At 39.1% G+C, this 14,736-nt stretch overlaps 1 protein-coding gene and 1 long non-coding RNA gene across 2 annotated transcripts in view; one reads left to right on the top strand and one right to left on the bottom strand.

The window, feature by feature from the left end:
• The window catches only part of SMYD3 (SET and MYND domain containing 3), a 397,374-nt gene that overhangs the window by 125,821 nt on the left and 256,817 nt on the right, over positions 1–14,736 (top strand). The window lies entirely within an intron of this gene.
• LOC116487728 overlaps positions 1–14,736 on the bottom strand; it is a 50,982-nt gene that overhangs the window by 16,037 nt on the left and 20,209 nt on the right. The window contains exon 2 of the long non-coding RNA XR_004253096.1: positions 8,693–8,766. This is a non-coding gene — a long non-coding RNA (uncharacterized LOC116487728). The remainder of the gene's footprint in view (positions 1–8,692; positions 8,767–14,736) is intronic.

Here is a 14,736-nt window from a genome sequence, read left to right as displayed (position 1 = left end):
GGGCTTTTAGTGTAGAGAGGAGAAGGCAGAAGGTGACTTTATCAGTGCCAGGCTTGGTTGGCTATGCATGACTTCATATGTTTATGTCAGCTCTTGTGTGTGTACTGTTATCTTTGTCAATGATGGACATGGATGTAAGCTTGGTGGTTTTGTCCTCAGTTTTGCCTAGGGCTTTTCTGAAGGTGGGAGCATGTTGCACCCTTACAGCAGCAGTAACAGTGGCAGGATAAAGAGTCGATGTGTGCTGGTGACAGCAGGGCATGGTACATGAACAGATTTCTGGTAGCTTAAGTGAAATGCTCCTATTTTGTAGTCTAAATTTCACTGTGTGGGATAAGAGTTTAGAGAGGAATGTCATGGGTCATTCTGTTGTTAACCTAGTGGACATGGAAAGAGAGACGCTTCCCACTTCTCTAGGTGATATTTGGATGGCATTTTAATTCTGCCATCCATAAAAATTAATGTAATTTTCATTCACTGTTGTCTTCTGTTTTGGTTTTGTGGGATTTGAGGATCGGCTTAATGCCACTACAATTGTTGGCAGGTATTCAGGCCTTAAAATAATTGCCCATCTGTGTAATTTTCCGTTAACCATTTGGAAATAGTAGCTGTGACATAATGTGAAATCTGATTTGACAATATGTAATATAACAGAGGGAAGTGAGAGGTAACATAATCCACTGTCTATCAAGTAAGAATGTTTATGGATCTCTGAATTTGTGATTTACAGAAATGGTAAATTCAACAATCATGAGCCAAAAGGATCCATATGGAATTTAAGGAAACTCTGAACAGCAAGACAGATGTAATCAAACATTTCCTAGTAGAAAGAACTCTATCGGTAAGAATGCAAAACCCAGTGCAAAAAAAAAAATTAAAAAAAAATCTAAGTGTATGAGAGAGATAGTGAGAGGCAAAGTGTGCTTGGTGATACTGAGCTTGTTATCCACATGCAGCCAAAGTTGTGTGAGAGTCAGTTTTCTGATAAACAGCTATCATTTCTGAGCTGTGATTAAGGGAAATAGGGCCAGAAAATGCCTTTTTTTTTTTTTTTTTTTTGTGTGTGTGTGTGTGTGTGTGTGGACTCTTACCTTGTTACTGAGAGGAATGTCAATATCCTGATACAGATATCTTCTGCAGCTACATTTGTGGATGTTACACGCTTGCTCCACTCCATTCTGGGTTAAATAAAAAAGCCTCTAGTCTCTAGCGGCACAACCAGTGCTGTGTGCTGCATCCTCCTGCACTGGAAATGGATGGATGAGGCAGGCACTTCTGTCTTACTTAAACCAAAATTCTTTAACATTAATGATTTTTTTCCTATTGTAACTGGACATATCTTCAGGGGTTGAGGTAAGGTAGTCCTTAGAGAAATTGTTATGTTGAAGACAGAGCAGCAGGGTATGTGTGACCAGCTCTGAGTCCCTGGCTGCCTGCCCTTCTGGCCCCACCACAGTTGCCCATCTGTATGCACCAGCTCCAGGTTATGGAGTGCCTCAAGGTGCTTGAAAGATCTTCGGTGTCACCAGAAATTCTACCTGTGTCAGTACTTGTCACTATTTCCATTGTGTTTTGTTTTCTTATTGAAGAATACGTTGTCCCAGTCAGCTCTGCTATGCATCCCTGAAATCAAGGTGGGGCTTGAGATGGAAGGGCAAAGCTGTGTCTGCTTCTGTGATGACTATGTAACCACAGCATGCACATTTCCCCTTCTCATCTCTGGACCTTAATGGGAAATTCACTGGGAGTATAAGCTATTGCTTTGCCCATTTAGCAAATAACAGAATAATTTTGGAAGGCATCCTGGGAGATGTCTTCTAGTGTGCTACACTGTCTCTCCAGTGAATTTTCCTACAGGAAAATTAATGTTTTTAATGCATTAATGTTTTCGATTCAGCCCTGTTCCAGAAGTGCTTAAATATGAAACGACTATAACTTGTGAATGACACATTAGTTTGTGCATGTGATATAGTCTCACATATAACTTGCATCCAAGGAGAGCATATGTTCACAAACAGCCAAAGAAAAAGGAGTTACTTGCCAGGTCAGCATCTGATCTTCAGATTACAAATCTGTATACATTTGGTCTCCTCTTGTGCTTTGATTAAATTGTCGAGTATATTTAGCTCTCTGAAAGTATGTGTGTCTATGTATGTATGTAAATACACATATATTTCTGTGTGTGTGCATGCATGCATATATTTGTGTATATAGGTATACATATATTTATGTACATATATATACATACACACTGGTTCTAGTAGGCAGCCTTTATGGACTGAACTACTGCTACTGGTAAAATCTCTCAACTAGGACACATGAAGTGCATTTTCATACGTGTGGGAACAAAAAATGTCCCAAAGAACTTAATTCAGATATTAACTGAAAAGTAACTTTATCTTTTTACTGGTTAGTAAATTTACCAATTTTTACTAAACATCAGATTTCTGAATGTCAAACAACTTTACCCATTGTTTAATTTATTTATTCATTAGCCTTTTTTTTTTGAAGATTAACCTGTTGCATGAAATAATTAAAATGAAATGTCAGAAAGAGTAAATGATGGAGAAGTGAATGAATAGGTGTTACAGATGAGTCACTGGAGCTCTGATAAGACAGTAAGAAAGAGAAAACAGCCATCATTGCATTCCAGATGCTTTGATCACTGTGTCAATTCCAATGACAGCTTAAATAGCTCGACTGCATGCAGGATTTTGCAAGAAGAGCACATAGTGAATAGGTATATAATCTATTAATTTAAACATTGCTACATTATTTTCTCATTTCCTTGTCCAGGAAGATAAGTTGTGGACAATAGAGATTACAGTGGAGCAGTAATTACTGTCATTTTTGTTAAGATTGTAGATTCTTGAAAAGTTGTTTGAAAAGTAATGTGCATAGGTGATTTTTTTTGTTAATTTTTCACAGTCTACTGAATCCTTAGGACTAGAGGGGACGACACAGCTGTGTTATTTTTGGCATTTTTTTCTTATATTTTTCTTTATTTCCTAATATGTAGTGTATAGTAAACCATCTGAGGGACTGTACAAATTTGACATTAAAAGCAAAGCAAACTTTGAGTACTTCTTTAACTAACTGATAATGATGTTTTATTTAACAACCTATACAGTTCCCTAGGTGGTTAGAAGCAGTAGGCATCCTCAGTGATTACAACCTCAAGAGAAGCTTAGTATGATATCAAATTTGCTTGCATTCATCTAGCAGAATTATTCTGAGTATATGACCATATTCCTTTTGTTACTCATCTCAACAAGAGTCATGCCTCTCAGAAACTGTCATTCTCTAACCTATCTTCATTTCACCTAAGCAAATTACAAAAACAAGTTGCCTTTCAACGTTTTTAGATGTCTACAGTAGCAATGGTGTCACTGCAACGCTATAACAGCTGTGTTATGTGTTAGCTGTATCAGCTGTTACTTGAGATACCTCATAGGAATGTGCACAGTGAACCATGAACCATGCCGTTTTTAAACTTCTTGAACGTGCAAAGAGTATCAGGTTTTAATGAACAAGCTACATTCCACTTTTCCAGGCGATGATGACCTAATTAGAGCTATAACATCCTCTACTGGAGACTACCCACAAGCTGCCTTCCACTTGCACAAACAAAATCAATAAATCAGAGAGAAGCCTTCATTTTCAAACAAAGGGAGGATATAAAATAAATCCTCAGATGCTGGATTGTATAGTACCATTGACAAGCCCTAAAGCTACATAATGTCCTCTGCTAATGTTGCATTGTGCTCTGAGCAGTGTAACCCGATAATTTAGTTTTCTCTGGTATTTTTAACGAGTCCATATAAGGCAAGGAAACAAATGTTCTGTTTTATCTCTGAAAAAGTATCCGTCAGCACATTCCCTCAGACTTAGAAGCTTCAGATGGAGACTTCTGTGGGTGATCCCTCTGAGAAATTTCTAAGACAGCTTAATGCAGTGCCCTCTCCTATTTCTCAAATCCAGTTGGATGCTGTGTTTCTTGTGTGATTGGAGGTAGATCCTGAACCAGCTCCAGCCTGTTGCTGTTACTGCCCTCCAGAACCCTCCAGAAATGTCGCAGTACCGCTGCAAGCCTTGTGCTCAGGCACGTGTAGTCAGGCATTAGGGCTACACGTAGGGCTCTGCATGGCCATGTGCCCAGCCCAGTGCTCAGGAAGGAGGTGACCTTCCTCTTCCTAAGGTGCTGAGAAGAGGGGGGCACCTCAGCTTCCAGCCATTTTTGCTGCTCTGCATCCCTGGGTGGTGGTCTCGGGGGCCACCAGTAGCAAACTTCTTCCATACTCCACTTCATGCTGGCTTTGTGCAGGTCAGTGTGGTGCTGCAATCCTAAAACCTGGAGTCAGCTGCCCTTCTAGGCTTTGTGCGGCACTCCTGCAGGGGGTGTGTTGTGTTTCCTTCACAGTTGGTATGTTTATACACGTTGAATAGCCTGAGATCTAATTTCTGCTAATAGATTAAATCTTGGATCACCCAGGTGTCCACGTAGAAACAATTTTTTACTTTTAATTACCCTTCAGAAAGGGCTGTGGGAAAACATGCCAGGTCACAGTTTGGTTCTTAAAGATATCAGGTATAGAGAAAATGAACTGTGTGAAAATTACTGGATAAGGAGGAAAAAAAAAAAAAAAAAAAAAAAAAGGAAGGAAAAAGAAAAAAACAAAAAACATGTATAAATAGCTTAATAGCTTAATATAAATATCATAATGAAGCAATAAAAGATACCAATCCCATAGAAGTAGCTCAATAGAATGTTTTCTAGATATAATTATTCCCTGATAGCAAAGTAAAATAATGCCATGTAGAAAAGATAGAGGAGACACCACAGGGAGCAGGAACAGAGACTATGGAAGTATTTAGATGACTTTTCAGAGGAAATTGCAAGAGAAACTGTTGTGAGAGTAAACTCGTTTTGTGAAATTATAATCCAATACACCATCTGGGAACATGCATGGTTCCAGCTGAGCAAGAAGTCTGAGTGGTTTAGTGTGATAAATACCAACTCATTGTAAAATCTCATTTTCCTGATGCTGTTAATTTATTTCTTCTGTTGAGGGGGAAAAACAGACATATATGTACATAGCTTTATTTCCCTGTAGTGCAACAGGTCCTACTTACTCATCAATTTGCTTTGGGTGGAAAACTGTGATTTATTTGAAATTCTTTTTTTTTTTTTTTTTTGAAAAAACATTAATAAAATAGTAAAATGAGTAAATTAATTCTATTCACCTCTTTTTAATAATTTTGCTTTACTCTTTGGTATCCTTGTGATAGTCAGAACTAGATTAGTGATAAATCTAGCTCATCATTGATTATTATTGTTGTTTATTTCTTCCTGGAGTCATTAAGAGCATTGATTATGGACAAAGAATGCAAGGTGCCAGATAATGGGAAAAATAATTAAATAAAAAAAATATAAATATATATTTTATTTTATTTTTTATTATATAAAAAAATCTTTGCACTCAAGCAGTTTGCTGCTGTGTCTTTCTTGCATCAAACAAGCTCTTAGGATATTAATGTTGTTAATAACAGATTTTTAATTGCCTGTTAATATTTGGAGATGTATAAATGCCAGGAAAGCTGCAGGTGAGGCAGAATAAATAATATGCCATCTTAAATTATTTAATTACATTAAAAAATTGATATAGCAAGTCTCTTTTTCTGTGTATAGGGAGGACTGGAAGTGGTAGCAGCAGCTATAATCCATGATAGGTCAAGTCATATATGAAGAAAAATCTTTCATTTGTAAACTTTGGCAAACCCAGGGGGAAGCAATTACTGATGAGAAACAACTTTCATCCATGTCAAACTCATCATTAATTGTTTTTTGTTTTTCAATAAGGGTTGCTCTTTTTTGCTGTTGTCCCCAGAAACCAACATAAGTGACATGCAATATAATGTAGATTGAATAAGAAATTCAACTGTCAGCTTTGTGAACAGATTAATACTCATTAAATGAATGTAGGTCTCTGAACATAGGTTTATTGTAAAACGAAGGGCTATGTTTTGTTTGTGAGCACAGCTGGAAGTCAGTATAGCTCCTAAATGTCACTAGAGCAGCAAAAGCCTGCAGGAGCAGCGTTGTCACCGAGGCACCCCTCTGATGTATGACCTTGTCCCATTTTCTCTTGCTGTCCACTTGTGTAGTAGTTTGCTCTGGGCCTACAGCAACTGCACATTGCAACCCCTCCCCAGCCATCGTAGCCATGATGGCTGACTAGTTCGGAGGGGTAAAATCCAACATCTGTCTGACCTTACCCATCTGTTCCTATCTGTCTATCTGTCCTTCAACCATCTGAAAGTGAAGCCTTAGCACCCCTGGGGGACTTACTCCGTCGCAATCCTGCCTCAAGTGAGGAGACAAGAACATGGTGGAGCTGCCTACAGAGACGAGTAGATATTTGCTAAGCATTTGTTCAGGAGGAATAACTTTTAGATTTCTGTTTCAACCACTTCTTGTGCTGCCAAAGTGTTTCTGCTATTCTCTCTGTAGGTCTCTTTTCTTGATCAAAGAAAAAAGTGTCTTTGAGATATTAGTGCTACCCTGTGTCTTTGCCATAATTGATTTGTTATTAGTCTTTGTCTCAGTATAGGACTTTTTATAGGATCAGTTCTGAGCATTTTTGACTCTCAGATATGTTTATGTACATGTCTTTGCATGGGAAGTACATATATATAATGTACTTTTAGATGCTACGTGGCTGTTCTATGCAAAATTTTCCCTAGCATTTTGTAAAACATGCTAGAAAGCATTAGGTGCAGGGCATTCTGATTCACAGGAAAGATCTTCAATTTGAAGAGCTAGTAGAAGTTGTATATCAGATAAGCAAAATTAACAGGACCTCATTACTAGGAACATGAAGTAATAGCTGAATCACTTATTCTGCAACTTGTGTAAAACTACTTTGATTCATGGCAACTTCAAGAATCTAATGCCATGGTAGTTAAAAATGGGGGAAAAAAGAAAAAAGGTAAATGACAGATGAGAATTTTGGAGAAAGTGGATAGGAGCTTTAGTAAATAATGGAATATTTATGGACACGTGGCCCATAATTTATAGGGCTTTATAGGCCATATGGAAGAAGAGCCAACACAACGTTTGTAAAGAGAAGTGGTGCTTCAGAAGGTGTATACAGGGGAAGTTTCTCATTTAAGGCTCTCAAAGAAATTAGAAGCAGGAGAACGATCCATTGGCTGAAAGATAACAACTAAAAAGTGAAGCAGCCAGCTCTGTCCAAGAATTTAGACATTACTCCAAAGTACGTTTTAAAGATAGCTGTGCATTTACTAATCAATCTCATCTTAGACTTCCACATTCTGTAGTTTTTAATTATAGCCATGTCTATTCACTATTATTTTCATAGTATGTGCCCCAGTACTTCTGCCATGGGAATTGCACAAGTGGTGTATGTCATAAGAGGATGAAAACTGGTATAAACACAGACAGTGCTAAACTGAAGTCAAGTCTCCAGTAGCTTCTGAAGGGATCAAAAGTCCATCTCCCATCCAACTGTATGGCTGGTTTGGTGCAAATTCCTGACCTGGGATAAAATGCTGTATTACGTTTGTTCACCCCTTAAATAGACAGCCACAGCAGAAAAAATCCAGGATTTGCTCTTGTTGGAACTACATTTGATCTTGGAGCTCACGGAGCACAGGTCACTAACGTGCAGAGAGCTCTGCAGAGCAAAGCCCCGCTGCTTCCTTGCCTTTCTGCCGTTAGGGTCAACACGAGGCATAATGGTCCAGGCAGTGGCAGGAAATAACAGATGTGTGTGCTTTTGTGTAAGTACAGGTACATTCTTCTATCTGGTGCTTCCCTGTGCTTGGTTTTGCTCTGTCACCATTTGTTTAACCACTTTCTCCACTTGCTGCTGTCAGGTGAAACGTCTGGGTCTGGCAGATAACAAAATCATTTTTCCCTTTAAGAATTAATATAGGGAAGGGCGAGGATGGATGCAGGAGCTTAAGAAATTGCTTACGGTCTGAATACACATGAGCAATGAGTGTGACATGGAAGATGGAGAGGTAAGTGCAGCTGCAGCAGGTGGAAAAAATGCTGCTTTAGGGGGCTGGCAGTGGGACAGGAGGTTTCCAGGTGGAGAAGCAGACCTGATAAAAGTATGTCAGAACATGGGGGAAGAAGGGAAGCATAGGGGGGCACCAGGGCTTTATCAACCCATTTGATTTTTTTGTTGTTGTTGTTGGCAAAGACAGTTTTGTAATGAGGGTGGAAGGGTGCTTTAATGTTCCCTATCAGTCACCAGCAAGTTCTTGACTTTTTGGCTCAGCATCTTTGGTAAAAGCATTTAAAATCAAAACTCTGCTCTCGTTTCAGTGTGGTTTGCAGTGGAATTTGATAAAACCTAGGGAAAAAAAAAAAAAAAAAAGGCTCTGACAGCTTTCTTTGCTCTACATTTGATTGATTTGTTCCCTCACTTGCATAGCCTGTTTAATATCTCAGATACTCATTTCTTTTCTGTGTGTTGACACGCGCTCTACAGTACATATTCTGGTACTCGGCTATTACACACATGATAAATGAACACCATAATGTCAGGAATAGTGAAAATCATTGCTGTGAATATACAAAGGAGTAACAGACCTGTAACCTCTCTAGAGGAGAAGCACCACAATAACGACAGGAATCAAAACCTTCACAATTTGGTGTTACCTTGTGCAGTTTGCATACAGAATGATAATTCAGGCTAATGGCTTCAGGCTCCCACGGGGCAGCTAAAACAGATTCTGAAAAGGCAGAAGAAAAGGGTGTAGTAAATAAACTCAACGAGCTGTCAAAGAATATTTCTACATCAAACAAGTCTCTGAACCTTTTTGTGCTTCGTAATCTGACCTTTCCTGGCTGCTCATTTTTTTTCTCCTGACTGAAGCAGATCACGAAACATGACATGGTAGGTACAAAGTCAGTAAGTAAATAAAAACATTTATAGAGCCATTAAAGCAGAAAATGTTAGAAGATCGTGGGGAGGTTTCTATGAATTTACAGTTGAATGGAAACCCCCTCCTTGCTCCCAGTTGCCAAGCAACACATCTTGGGATGCACGCTCACTGAGCAACGAGGATGTTTGAAACAATTTGGGTCTTGCATCCTCCAGGAACGAGTAGTATGAATTAGGTTCCACAAAGTATGACACCTCAAAGAAAATAAGCTTGTATTGGCTTAATGTACATTTCCACCTGTTGATCACAAAGTCACTTGTATAGAAAAAATACATTTTTTCCCATTCTGCAGGTGCGGAAACTTCTCTATGAAAAGCTACTGTAGCTTTTTGCCAGGCTGAAAGCAGGGCCCAGGTCTTCCTGGTCCCATGTTTCAGGTATCTGGTAGCATCTGCAAAGCCTCAGTCCTCGGGGTACTTCAGCCCAAGCAGCCAGGTAGGATCATTGTGTGGCTTTGGTCTTACAGAAAACATCATTACTGTTCAGAGGACTGTATTAGTGCTTAGAAAATAACCAGAGTGCACAGAGAAATACGACTTACGCTTGTGTAACATGTTTTTGTCGTTTTTACTGAGCTCCCACATTGTGTATGCTTAAGTTGTTTACTTTTACAGTTAAAAATTAAATACATTTAATTCCCGAGAAAGACCAAGAGAGCAGTCTTTCTGGGTTAGTCACTTGAAGATTCACATTCAGTGTGTTAAAATGAGGTGAGTTCCTTCCAGGAGACCTCAGCTGCAGAAGGCCAAATGTATGCAAAAGCACTTGTTTCAGAAGGTCACTGTTGCTGGGGGTGGTGAAAAGAGCACGAGCACCACATTTTTGCTCATTTGTAGGTTTTTGGAAAGTTAGCAGTAATAATGCAAGCTGTAAACACAAAATGGCTTTGCCTGCAAATTCAAGGGTTTCAAAGTGGAAATTTTCTCTGGTGATGGGTTTTTAAAGCTTATGCAGCTCAAGAGGAATGGGTTTGACCTCTTAAATAAGTTTATGCAATAATACCATCTGTATACTGTGAAGAAAAGTGTGTGTTCTATGAAGAAATGAGTTTACAGTATAGCTGCAGTTTTCCAAACAAAAAACGTAGTTTTCTAAGGACCCACATAAGGGCCAATGCTCTCTGATTATTAACTTGTCCATCAAGTCACACTTATACAGTCATAAAAACTAACTGTGCAGATGTTTTTATAAACATCAAATATGAAAAATACTTAGTAAGTGGGCATTGAATTTGATTCCTTCTAATAGTAATCCTGACCTTGGTTTTTTGTCCTGTAGAATAGTTCTTCTAGTTTCCCTTGTGTTGTGTAATATTTATCTTTTCTTTGTTCTCAGTTAAGCAGTTTGGCAGGTGTGGTTAAAGTGTTGTTCTAATCAGGAATGAGAATTAGGTAATGTTCTTTGTAGTGAAAATTAAAAACAAACAAACAAAAACAAAACAACAACAAAAAACACATTTCTGAACTATCATTTCTTCAAATTGGAATTGAATATATTTCAATTATAAAGCTGAAGGGAATAACTGCATTATGTTTGTGAGGAGCTTTCAGAACTCATTGTCTGTCATCCCAACTATTAAAACCCTATGAAAAGAACAGGCCCTCATGGTGCCATCATGAAAGCTAGCAGCTCTGAAGCATGCTTTAATGTTATGTTGATGTGATATAAAAGAAATACTTGTACTTCAGTTGCATGGTAATGATGGCAATACCTTTCTTTTCAGTTTAATGAAGAAGTGCAATACTTTGTCTCCAGGTATATAGTCTTCCTTCCTTTGTACATGTACTTTACAGTAACAGGTGTTACACGTGTAGATTATGGTCAGGATATGCTGGAAAGACATTCAGTGATTTGTAAAGTGAATTCCTTCTTAGTGTTTTGAGTATGTTGAACAGTACAGATGACTTCAACCATCGGTCATGAATATAATGTGCACAGTTGGCGTGGTTGACACCATTTAAAAGATAGAAGGGAAACACAATTTGAAGCGAAACCATTTTCATTTTTTTGAGCGGAAAAAATATCCCTTTATCCAGCCTATAGTTTGGTCAGATTGGCTTTCTCACAGAAACATCTGTGTGAGAGGCTGCCATTCCCCCACTAAGCCAGGTGCTTGTTAGCAGGGCAGAAAAGTGAAAACTATAGGAACAAGTAATTAGAAATAGTTGTATCCTGTCTTGGGATCACCTGCCAGGTGGGTGTTTGCTGGCCATAGCCAAAGGGGGAGAGCCGAACACTTCATACCTCGGCTTGGTGTTTTCTGCTGTCCTAGCAGGCTGCTGTGCTTGGGCTTCCCATTGACTTCTTCCAGACTCCGCACAAAAATGCGTAAGTCTGGAGAGCTGGAAACTAAGGCTGTCCTTGTGATTTTGGAAGCTACAACATATTACATCATGTGGATTAGTTTCTGCATGTAACTAGTAATAAAGGTGAATTGACATAATAGATGCAGATAGCCTCAGTGCTTGTGCTGTAAGTTTGCGTGTTAGCTCTCAGAAATCCATTTTGAATCTTCTTTTTTTTTTTTTTTTTGGAATAAACTGCAGCCAGATTTCTTCACCCAAACTGTTTTGCCCTGTGAGATGACCAGAATCTTTTCATGAACTTTGTGGATAGAATTCATTTTAATTTCTCTTTTGTAGACCAACATAAAATTCAGCATCTTTCTTGCTTCTCTAGCTTTAGTCTACAAACTAGGCAATATCACTGGCAGAGAAGCAATGATGCCCTTCATGCAGAGACCTGTAATGTGCAGTCATTATTCTTAGCAGTGGGTAGAGACGGCTAGTTGTGTTGCTCCCTCTTCATCCTAATTTTTGTGCTACAATTTTTAGAAAGCTGGTGGACTCCTGAAATGGGGGTGATTTTGGTAATGGGTCATAATGGCTGATGCTATTCCCAATGCTTTCTCCTTTTAGCATTAGAGACAAAAACATTTTTTTCAAGAAAAGTTGTTAACTTTATGTTTTGCTTACATTTTGAAGATGTACTAAATATAAAACATTCTTGATTTGCCACCTGTTATCTATTGTTTGTCAGAGGGAATGACGAATATACTTGTCTGAGAAATGCTGAAGTAAGGATTCACTGCATCCAGTGCCTAAATTGCTTCTGTGTACTACAGTGGATAAAAATCTAGAAAAAGAATTGAGTATTGATTTTCCTAATCTATTTTTTTTTTTTTGCGTGTGTTTCTACAAACAATGCATATACGTGTAATACCCATACTAAAAAAGCTTCTTTACCTTATAAACTTTCTTAGATATTTGAATTCATATATGCACAAGATATATGAAGATCTCCCTTGTCTCATTTTCAAATATTTTGCATTAAATCCTCATTTAATTTGATATAGAAAACTATATAGCATTCCTTTGTAGCTATTAGAATTTTTGTTACCATCACTAGACTCTGAAATTGTGTCCTAGGTTTGTAGAGCCTGTTACTTAAGTAATATTCCTATGGCTTAAGGACTGAATCTCAGCTTCTGCTTTCATTTATATTTGATTTGTTTTCTTCATGCTGAGTCTGGAGTGGTGTATGCTTCTGTAAATGATTTGGTTTTGCTAATGCAGAGATTTATGGATAACTTATTTACCCTCAGTAAAACACCAGAAATTAATATAAAATGGCTGTTTTACCTGTTCTTAAAATAACTATTTTCTAAATATGTGGGAAGTAACTAAACAAAATGCATCTGTTTTGGTCAACAGCTAATGTATTTCTACGTTCCCATAATATAGACTTACTATAACCTGAATTGCAGTTATTCATAATCTTGCCTTTTGGGGAAATTCATTTAAAAAACTTTTCTTTCTTTTATTATTATTATTATGAGATCTAACAGCTGCAGTCAGGTTAGGCACTTTGCTGTGCTTAACTGCATGATGGCTGATGGGGGCAATTTAGGCTTTAAAACAATTTTCAAGAGTATTGCTAGGGCTGCTTGTGTTTGATCTGGAGCTTAACAAAAGCTGGTGGCAGGGCTGCCAGATGAAGCCACTGTGCTGAGAACAGTAAGGCAGCAGGTCTTTACAGAGGTAAGCTGGAGTGGGTTAGTGTGGGGAAAGATGGGAAGAAAAAGGCTGCAAAAAAGGGTCTGCTCTCTGAAAATCCTTTAATGAAGGTCTGAAGCTGAGAGCAAGTGTCAGCTTTGAGGAAGTTTGGATGTGCCTTTAAATTTTACAGCTGAAGTTTAGCTATGATACTTTAAAACACCTCCTGATTGTACTAAACTAGAGAAAAAGCAAGATACCAGCAGCTGGGTACGATTAACATACATTTACACCACTAATTTAGCACTATGCAAATCGTATTCCTTGCCAGCGAGCTCATTGAGCAGCACATGCTAGGTGTCTCTTGGCAGAGCACAAGTCCTCTTTCTGTAATTGTTTCATGCTCTTCACGTGCAGAAATTTAATTTGCTCTGTCTCGTCACACTTTCTGCCATGCTTCTTTTAATCTTGTAGTTGCTTGGAAGGAAGAAATGAGAATGAGAAATGCAAAACCAACTGGTGCTTATTTGAAGAAAAAGACTTTGAAAGGTCTGGATTTATTGCCTCCCCCCAAAGGCTCATGGACTTTGATTTTGGGCCAGGCTTTAAAAAGATGTTTGTTTGTTTGTTTGTTTACAGTGAGCGGGGGTTATTCTGATCTCGTACGGGTGTACATCAAGCACATCTTTGAAGTCTGTCGAGGGTGCAAACCTGTGCAGCTCAGATGAGGCTCCAGGTTGCATCGCTCCTGCAAGCATTGGGTGAGAAGCTGCTGCTCATGCTGGGGGGCCTGATACCATGTCCTGCTCACATGCTTCCCTGCTCCTGTGGTGCCTTTCCCATCGTGGCCCATGTTTATGGACACCTGTGCTTGCTGAGCCACTGGAAGGAGCTGTGGCAGAAGCACTGCAGACATTTTTCTTTCCCGTCCATTTGAAATGGACAAAAAAAAACATAATGACCCTCCACAAGTGGAGTGGCCAGGTGCAAACTGTTGCCATCAGGGCTCCCGTCACAGCCCTGGTGAAATGAAATAACAATCCCTTCAGTTTAATAGCAAAAAGCTGGAGGAGGGCAAATAGGCCCTTGCTGATCGCAGCTGTGATCTGCGTGCCCTCTGGGATGCTGGGGCCTCTGGGATGCTGGGGGCAGAAGGCAGTCTTTTTCTGTCAAGACCCTGGCTGTGGCCATCTCTCTGTCCTCCGTGCTTTTCTCGGTCATAATTGAAGACCCAGTGGTTGCAGGAGGCTGGTGTGTTGGTGCAGCAGGCTTTCTTAGCTAGGGATGCTTTTGCTCTTGGGTTGCTTTGGGTGAGCTCTCTTGTTCCTGCTGTTAACAGCAGGGGGCCTTTCTGCTTCTCCTGGTGGGGAGAGTGGGTTTCCACCCCAAGAGGCAGTATGGTGGTAGTGGTATGCTTTGTAATGCGATCAGCTGCTGTAGAGGGGACTGTGTGACTGTCAGGAGAACTGCCTTTGGTTTGGAGTAACGTCTTTATAGGTTGTATGTAGCTGTAATAAACTGTGCAATGTATCTTTAGCTGTTGCAGGACTTCTAGTACCATAACAGGTTATGTACTGTAATGGGGAAAAGACACTGCTAAAAAGCATTTCTGCTTTTTAAACGCTTTTAGTTATACCCCAGCTTGAGTAACTTCTGGACACTTCTGAAAATGCTATATAGGAACTGCCCCTCCAATGCATACATGAGCATGGTGCTGGTTGTTTTTTTGTTATTGTTGTTGTTTTTTTTTTTTTTTTTTTTT

This window comes from Aythya fuligula, chromosome 3 (genome assembly GCF_009819795.1).
Source record: "Aythya fuligula isolate bAytFul2 chromosome 3, bAytFul2.pri, whole genome shotgun sequence".
Taxonomy (NCBI): Eukaryota; Metazoa; Chordata; class Aves; order Anseriformes; family Anatidae; genus Aythya; species Aythya fuligula.
Note: the sequence above shows the minus strand (reverse complement) of the source record. Positions and strands in the feature narration are given on the sequence as shown.